Here is a 7,814-nt window from a genome sequence, read left to right as displayed (position 1 = left end):
CCGTCAGTATAACCCAATATGGGCTACCCCGACGGTCATTCCAATCGTCTAGTTTATTATATTCGGTACAGGGGTATACGGACGGATCGAATCCGCGGTGTAGGTATTAATGGCTATGCCAACGAATCTACAACCGTCGGTGAAGACATCCGTCAGTATATATAGAAAAGTCATGGTAGGTATATGTTTCTATACTGACGGTTCCTTTCATCACAATAAGAACTAGCAACCATCGGTATAAGTCTTGGGTTTAGCAACGATTTTGTTCGTCAGTATAGTGCCAATATATAGCTGTTGGTATAGGTAGTGTTTTTTTTTTCATCATAACCTTAAATTTGTTACTTGTTACAATTAATTCCCTTCCACCCTGTTCATCCAAATTGTCTAACACATGCATCACACCTATACATTAAAAAACTAAACCAAATCCAAAGGGTGAATAAAATACCATAACCTGAAATTCCATTCAAACCAATAAACTTCGTTCTTGTAACATTCATTGAGTTAGTAAAACACATGACCAACTTTGTAAGAGATAAATACATGTAAATATTGTCCAATTAAGCCACAACAGGCCTAAATAACATTATCCAAAGCAATAACTGGATAAACCTCCACTAACTTATTTGCTCCAATATGACATATATAACTAGTTGGAAGCATGCTTATGGCTTCAACTTATTATTCCGAACTCAAAGCATCCATCCAGGAATGACGCCATTCACATTCTGGGTTGGGGTTGTAACAGTTATTTGATCTGGTCCCACATATAGGCAAAATGAAAATTAAATAGAAAATTAGATGAATTCAGAAAGCCAACCTTGAAAAAAAACCTTAAGGATTTTACTTCTGATGAGCTTACCCAATTTGCAATGTTGAATTGCATTCCAATGGTTGGAAGAACCTCTCTGATTGAGCAGCCTGGCGGCTATATGAAATGCTTTGCCCACCAGCTTCCCATGTAAGCCAATAAAAAAATTATATCAGAAACCATTTTCAGTGATCTGCTTGAATTCTGTTAAGGCATTATAAAGTATATGTACGAGTTTTGAAAATTCAACTACTTGGCTTTATGGAGCCCAGTTAAACTCTTAAAGTCAACCTTAAACTGGTACCTGGACAGTTGTTTGAAGGAACTAAAATTGAACCTTCAAAAAATAGTAGTAAGAGTGCATGACTTAAGCCCCCAGAAAGCAGGATATTAGTGGATATAGTTACCCAGACACTTGGAACTTGGCATTAGAAATGCAGAGTAATGTGCTTACCCTAATTGGGCCCTAAAACATTGCTATGTGGAAGAATTAAAAAAATTAAAAAAACCTAGTTACCAGACAGATAGGCAAGTACATTCGGACCTGCACCTACACCCAAATTCTCAAGCATTTTTGTAAGTTGCTCACATTTAAAATGCTAAGGTGGTGATATTCCTTCCTTTTTAAGGTTTTGTTTGCTTCTTGGAGCATTTGTTCTTGCATTAGCACAACATTAGACAAACTTAGAAGACGAAAAGACGGAAATATAACAACATTAAATCCCAAGATAAGTAAGACCAGTTAATCACCTTTCTTTGAAGATCAAATAGCTAATCAAACATTAATTGGGTTTGCAAATCATTTAAAAAGGGATTAATTACTTTCTTAGCATAAGAAAGGACCCTCAGGCAAATGTATATAAGTTGTATTACTCAAATCCATCCACATATATTATTTTACAATTATGGCTCCAACAAAGGGCCAATTTGATGATAATAGGTCAGCTTATTGAATAAAAGGAAAACCCTATTACAACTGTGGTTTTGAAGCTGTATGGGTGATATCAGTTAGGCCCAGCTTGAGTGCTTCACCCAGACCTGTTTACTGGTTGGGCATACAGTATGACGTATCTTCCCGTTCTCCCTAAAAGTGGTTGGCACAAGGGACTGTAACTTGCACATTTTGATTTATTTCTCCTTCAAACATCAGGTTCAATCTAATTACAAGACTTCCAACAAATAGACTCACATTTTCCATACAATTTCAATGAAATTGAACAACAAATAAATATAACTGGAGTATCTCTTCTACAGAAAATATGACCAGATATCAGTCCTTTCAACAACGGATTAGAGTCTATCAAGAATCAAAATATCAATATGCTCAATAGCAACACGTGGGCATCAGTGTGCATTGATATGACCAATATTCTACCTTTTTTATTTTTTTTGATTTTTTTTAGCATTAGAGGTATGTCTTCTATCATCCCAAACTTTTAAACTTCAAAAACCTTGTGTACCATTGTCTCCATCGTCAACGATGCAGATATGATACTCCCAATATGGGGCATATCATATCGATATTTTGATAATTGGAGCCTACATAAATAAAACAAGAATGCAGATTGCAGATCACCTAACAAAATACATAAGGGTCTCAAGTTTTAAACCTCCATTCTCTTTATAAAAAGCAGTGTTGTTAGTTCTAAAAATGTGAGAAAAATTTATTTTCAGCCTCTACTTTGTAATGACTTGACACAGTTTTTGCAACAGCCACAAAGTTCAGAGTTGCATGGATTAAAGATTTAGGACTCCCATTGCTATGTTGAAAGATAAAAAATGGTTCTCAAGAAAGCCAATAAGAAACAAACTCCTCTACAACATTGATTCTCTCCCTTATACTGACAAACGTAAATACCTATCAAAGAGCAGGAAAAGAAAAAAACATTCATTACCATACCCTTCTTATCTAAAACTTAGGATATGATATGAATAAATCAATGCACAAGTACTTCCACATCATTGTCAGAAACAAAATGGTGTGGAGTGGGAGACTGCAAACAACTTATGAACTGTCCATTCACAACCAAGGTGTGAAGCAAAGTTCTTGATACTTTCAGCTGGGAGGGCTGCTTTCCTTAATCCACATGATCATTTTTGATAACCTGGAAGATATGCAGTTTGAATTAAAGGGGCTGCTTCCTATGATTGTTTTTTTGGTGCTTGTGGGGGGAGAAGAATGCTCAGCTTTTTGAGAACGACAGTGGCAATGATTAAGTAGTTTTGGGAAGAATTACAAGAAGGCTTTGCTCCTGCCTATCAGTTCTCAATGTATTCAGAATTTTTCATTATAACAGAAATACTGTACAGTCCCAACTCTACCTGGGAAAAAAACATGGCTTAAAAGAAACAATCTAGTCAACACTATCAAACCAAAGATTAGGTTTTAAAGTTACATTTGTTGATCTAATTTGTTTCAAGAACATTTCAAGCTGCTCAAGCTCTTTTGTAGTTAGTGGACCCAGGTCTTCCCCAAGAAGGTTTCTACATTAACATGATTAAAGAAGAATCCGGTTAATCACTTCCTTGTGTTAAACAAGCAGTATTATAAATTCACAAAATTAGGATAGCTATGAGATCAAAGAAAGAAAGTTGGATTGCATGATAAGAAACTTGCCTCTGAGAACGCTGTAAGACCTCAACTCTTGCTTTGAGTTTCAAGTATTCCTGGTAGCTGCTCTGCATGAGGTAATTGTAACAATAAAACCATGTCAGAAATTCGGATATCAAAACCAGGTCTCAGCCATATAGGACAAGTAGATAGATAGAAGATATTAACAAGAACTATGACAACTTGGTGATTAGAATCCAGCAGTGAAAAATTGAAAGAAGCAATCAATTTAAACTAAAAATTATATCCAAGACTTTTGTCCCGTTGAGTAAATACCATCTCAACAAAATTTTGGTTAGGAATGAGACATTCGAAGCTACTAGTGTCTCCTTGGCGGGTTGGCTGGTTTCCAATGCACCGTAACTGCATTTTTGGTAGCACTCGAGGGTCTTGAGCATGCTAAAGAAAACAAAGAAACGAGTGTCATAATGTGAAAATTCGCTTATTAGGATGGCGTGAACATGCACACAGGTAGATATTAGGGGTGTTCACGGGTCGGGTTGGGTTGGTTTCATGGGATTTTCCCAACCGACCCAACCTAGTCGGGTTACCAGAGGTGGGAACCGAAACCGATCCACTGATAGGCCAAACCGACCAGGTCGGTTTGAGTCGGGTTGGTCGGTTTGGGTCAGTTTCGGTTTTGCTCCTGTACAAAGCTGAATAAACTCTGAATTAGTTGAGGACTTGAGTTGAGGGGGGCGGACCAATCAAGTTAAGTTAGAGAATAGAAGATTTTAAGAGAAGACAAAAGTGGAATTAGAAGATTAGTAAGAAATTAGGAATTCTAATTGTAATTGCCTAATCTAGGTAAAAAACTAAAAAATGACACCTAATTAATTGAATTCTAATTGTAATTGCCTAATCTAGGTAAAAAACTAAAAAATGACACCTAATTAATTGAATTCTAATTGTAATCGCCTAATGGGCCTTCTATTTCTAGTAGAAGTCTAGAAGACTAGCAGGAATTAGAAAACTACTCAAACTAAGAAATAGGAACTACCAAACTAGTAGAAAAAATACTAGTTTGGTTCGGGTCGGGTCGGTTTCGGTTTTCACATAAGAAAACCGAAACCGACCCGAGATATCGGTTTTTGTATGTGCCCAACCCGAAACCGACCAGTACGAATGAAAACCCGACCGATTCGGGTTGGGTCGGTCTGGGTTGGTCGGTTTGGTCGGGTTGGGCATTCTTATGAACAGCCCTAGTAGATATTCCGCAAACCACCACAAAATCCCAGGGCACCCCAACTGATTATAGCAGATTTTGATTGTGGAATATGTTGGGTCCAGCCCATTATGGGATATTGACCCATGTTATAGCCCACTCTCCTTCAGCCCACTGTTTTTTGTTTTCAAAAATAAAAAAAAAAAAAAAAACAAAAAAACTAGGGTTAGACCTTTTTGCGCGCGGCGTGTTGAAGAGAGAGAGAAAAAGAGAGAAATCGAAATACTGTGCAGATTTCTCAGTGCGCAGAGTTCATCAAACGGCCGGAACTTTTTGATCCACCGTCCGATCGAGCTGAAATTTGGAAAGTAAGTGGATGATTCATTTTTCCTCATTCGGAACGGTTGGATCTATGATCGGAGCTCTAAATCGCCAGTTATTTGAGGTCGAACAGAAGCAACTCGTAGTTGGTCGGGAAAAGAAAACATCCCGCGGCAGTCTTCATCAATTACTCTGGTCAAGGGTCATTTTTGGTCTGATTTGGCTGAAGTTTGGTGGCCTGAACAGTAGCCGCGTTTGTGAGTTTTTCTGACTGTTTTTTTCACAACTTTTGGTATTCTCATGTGTATGTTTGAGAATCTGTATTTACTTAAGTTTGTGAGCATATTGTGGTGTTTGAGTTGCTGTAATTGTTACCTCAAGTTATTAGTGGAGATTTTTGGTTGAGTCTCCTTGGCCCCGTGGTTTTTACCTTTCACATTGGAGGGGTTTTCCACGTTAAATTGTGTCTCTCTTTGCTTGGCTTGTGATTGTTTTTTGTTGATATCTTGCTTGGAATTGTGCTAGTTGAATATCTACAAGTTTTTTATTTTGGGAGAGAAATAGTTTGTGGATAAACTTAGTTTCTTCCCAACAAAGTGGTATCAGAACTAGGTTATTTGATTGTGGATTTGTCTGACTGCAAGATGGAGCCTAATTATGGTAGAATGATTAGTTTGAATGGCACCAATTACCACAAGTGGAGAGGAAAAATGAAGGATCTACTTTTTGTGAAAAAGTTACACTTATCAGTTTTTTCTACTAAAAAACCTGAAAATAAATATGATGAAGAATGGGCTTTTGAGCATGAGATGATTTGTGGCTTTATTCGACAATGGGTAGATGATAATGTTTTGAATCATATTGCTAATGATTCACTTGCCAGAACCTTGTGGGATAAGCTTGAGACTTTGTATGCCTCTAAATCTAGGAACAATAAATTATTTCTGTTGAAACAGGCTATGAATTTGAGGTACAAGGAAGGTACTCCTATTTCCGATCACATAAGTGAATTTCAGGGGTGCTGATCAATTTTCCGACATGGGTATTAAATTTGAAGGTGAAATTTTGGGACTTTGGTTGCTTAATACTCTACCTGACTCTTGGGAAAATTTGCGCGTGACTTTGTCCAGTTCTGCTCTTAGTGGTGTAGTGACCTTGGAATATGTAAAAGTTGTTGTTTTGAATGAAGAAGTTAGACGACGAACTCAGCAAGCATCATCTTCTCAATCAGAGGTTTTGATTACTGAAAACAGGGGGAGAAGCAATGATAGAGACCGATGACAAGGTAGCAGAGGTAAAAGTAAGGCTAGAAGCAAATCAAGGTCTAAGTACAAAAACCTTGAATGCAACTATTGTGGTAGAAAGGGACATATCAAAAGATTTTGTTTTTAGCTGAAGAGGAAAATAAAGGTAACAAAGGTAAGCAACAAAGTAAAGATAATGACAATGATGATCGTGTTGCCACCACCACTGCAGGTGATCTTGTGATTGTCTATGATGAGAATTTGATTAATGTTGCTTGTGATGAGACAAATTGGGTTGTTGACAGTGGTGCCTGTTTTCATGTTACATCGAGAAATGATTTTTTCACATTTTATACTCCAGGTGATTATGGGGTTTTAAAGATGGGTAATAATGGTTTGTCAAAGGTGATTGGCATTAGCACTATTTGTCTAAAAACAAGTAATGAGACTGAATTGATTTTGAAAAATGTCAGACATGCACCAGACATTCGTTTGCATCTGATTTCTACCAGTGTTCTTAATGATGATGGTTATGTTAGTACCTTTGGTAATGGATAGTGGAAATTCTCTAAAGGTTCTTTGGTTGTGGCACGTGGAAAGAACTGTTCTGGTCTGTACAGGACCAAGACTTCAGTTTCCATTGATGGTGTGAATGTAGTTGAGTGTGATAACCCATCAGTGTTATAGCACAAGAGACTTAGCCACATTAGTGAGAAGGGACTTGATTGTTTGGCTAGGAAGAATCTACTTTCAGGTTTGAAATGTGCAAGGTTAGAAAAATGTGCTCATTACTTGGCTGGGAAACAAAATAGAGTCTCTTTCAAGAGCCATCCTCCCTCTAGGAAATCAGAGTTGCTTGAGTTGGTGCATTCAGATCTCTGTGGTCCGATGAAGACAAAAACATTTGGTGGTGCACTTTATTTTGTTACTTTTATTGATGATCATTCAAGGAAACTTTGGGTTTATGTTTTGAAGAGTAAAGACCAGGTACTTGGTGTCTTTAAGCAGTTTCAGGCTTTTGTTAAGAGGGAAACAAGGAAGAAACTGAAATGTATTCGCACTGATAATGGTGGTGAATGTTGTGGACCATTTGATGAGTATTGCAGGCAGCAGGGCATTAGACATCAGAAGACGCCTCCTAAGACTCCTCAGCTTAATGGCCTAGCAGAGCGGATGAACAGGACGTTGATGGAGAGAGTTAGATGTTTGCTTTCAGAAGCAAAGTTGCCTGAATCTTTTTGGGGTGAGGCTTTATATACTGCTGCACATGTTATTAATTTATCTCTTGTTGTTGCTTTGCAAGTTGATGTTCCTGATAGGGTGTGGTACGGAAAAGATATATCTTATGACCACTTATGTGTCTTTGGCTATAAAGCATTTGTGCATGTGTTAAAAGATGAAAGGTTCAAGTTAGATGTTAAGACAAGACAAGACAATGTATCTTCATTGGCTATGGTCATGATGAATTTGGCTATAGATTGTACGATCCAGTTGAAAAGAAGCTTGTAAGAACTCGTGATGTTATTTTTATGGAGGATCAGACCATTGAGGATATTGATAAGGCAGAGAAATCAGAATCTTTGAGTACTGATGGGTTGGTTGATCTTAATCCAGTTCCTGAGACATATATGCCCAGTGTAGCTGAGTTTGGTAATCATGATG

The 7,814-nt window shown here is 37.5% G+C and overlaps 1 pseudogene across 1 annotated transcript; it reads right to left on the bottom strand.

The window, feature by feature from the left end:
• Positions 1–505: 505 nt before the first annotated feature.
• Positions 506–3,896, bottom strand: LOC104608686 (agamous-like MADS-box protein MADS2; annotated as a pseudogene). The gene is made up of 7 exons (XR_016081333.1): positions 3,743–3,896; positions 3,429–3,490; positions 3,210–3,295; positions 1,564–1,605; positions 1,376–1,471; positions 860–968; positions 506–774 (listed from the first exon to the last, which is right to left on the bottom strand). The product of XR_016081333.1 is annotated as an agamous-like MADS-box protein MADS2 (transcript).
• Between the last annotated feature and the right edge of the window lie 3,918 nt (positions 3,897–7,814).

This window comes from Nelumbo nucifera, chromosome 1 (assembly GCF_055504915.1).
Source record: "Nelumbo nucifera cultivar China Antique chromosome 1, China Antique-T2T, whole genome shotgun sequence".
NCBI classification, from domain to species: domain Eukaryota; kingdom Viridiplantae; phylum Streptophyta; class Magnoliopsida; order Proteales; family Nelumbonaceae; genus Nelumbo; species Nelumbo nucifera.
Note: the sequence above shows the minus strand (reverse complement) of the source record. Positions and strands in the feature narration are given on the sequence as shown.